The sequence below is a fragment of the Petaurus breviceps genome, unplaced genomic scaffold (genome assembly GCF_028583685.1).
Source record: "Petaurus breviceps papuanus isolate PSGF00001 unplaced genomic scaffold, PetGlider_PUasm1.0 91133, whole genome shotgun sequence".
Lineage (NCBI taxonomy): Eukaryota > Metazoa > Chordata > Mammalia > Diprotodontia > Petauridae > Petaurus > Petaurus breviceps.
Window position 1 is genome coordinate 41,646,494 of NW_027187419.1, and position 1,325 is coordinate 41,647,818.

Here is a 1,325-nt window from a genome sequence, read left to right on the forward strand (position 1 = left end):
CATATTGGAAAAGTAAATAGGTAATGTGGGAAGCCCTGAACAATGGTAAGCCATTGTAGCAAGCCTGGTGTTCTCTGCCTTTGCTTTCCACCATATGAATGTCAAAGATGTTCCTTCTTTGGTGCAGATATATTTTGTACATAGAGAGGAGGAAGAAACTGAGTGTGAAGGTGGAATTCATGAATGCCTTTCTCTACTCTGTATTTTTATCTAATTCTTCTCATTCATAATCTTGTATTCTTTATGCAGATAATGTCCAAATTGTCGTTGCTGTTTTCAGAATTGATCAAAAGAAGGCACCAAGTGCAAAAAGAAGTAAACCATGAGAAAATCTCCCCATCATATTCCATACTCCTTAGATTAGTATGTTCAGTTCAGAGTTTCACAACTGAAATGAATTGGGGGATAAAAAATTAAAAAAAAAACAACTTGGAAGGATTTTGAAGAAGGCTTAGAAATATGATTAAAGGATAGAAAGTCAGGTCTATAGGGAAAGTACTTACTGGGTACCTATGTATCACCTCCTCGTGCTAGCCTTTTATGCATGTAGCATAAGCATAGTATATCATCTCTCATTAGTAAGTACCTTGAGGGAAGGAATTTCATCTTATTCATTTTCCTATCTCCAACAGGAAATAGTACTATATATACATATATATATATATATATATTCCAGTAGCCATTTAATAAGTATTAAATATTATTTTGATAAATCATCAATTAAATAATCAATGGATAAATTGATGTCTTCCATACCACCTTGTACAGTGTTATGCACCTACTAGGTCATCAATAAACATCTGTTGAGAAAATAAATGGATTTAACCTGAAGCAGAAGAGGTCAAAGGGTGCAACAGTGAAAAGAGAGCAATTTAATATATTATAAGTCCATGAAAGGTCTTCATCTCTCCAGAGGAGTGATTGGCAATCTTTCAGACACATCATGCCAAGTCTTTAATTTCTTTACTCTAAAGGTTCATGTTCCAGTAATACATTTTAATTAGAAGATCATTTTTCTTCTGGCAGAATCCAAGGCATTTTATTAAAGGGATGGTTTGTGGGCACTTAGAAATGGAAATGGAGAACACTGAGAGCCAGCATGGATTCATCAAGAACGGGTCATGCCTGACTAATCTCATTTTCTATTTTGATGGGTCAACTAGACAGTTAGATGGACCATTTGGGCGTACTAGCTGTTCCCTTGTCTCATTCTTCACATACAACACTTCTCCCTTCTCTGGGCCTTTGCATTGGCTAGTCCCATTTCTCTCTCTCTCTCTCTCTCTCTCTCTCTCTCTCTCTCTCTCTCTCTCTCTCTCTCTCTT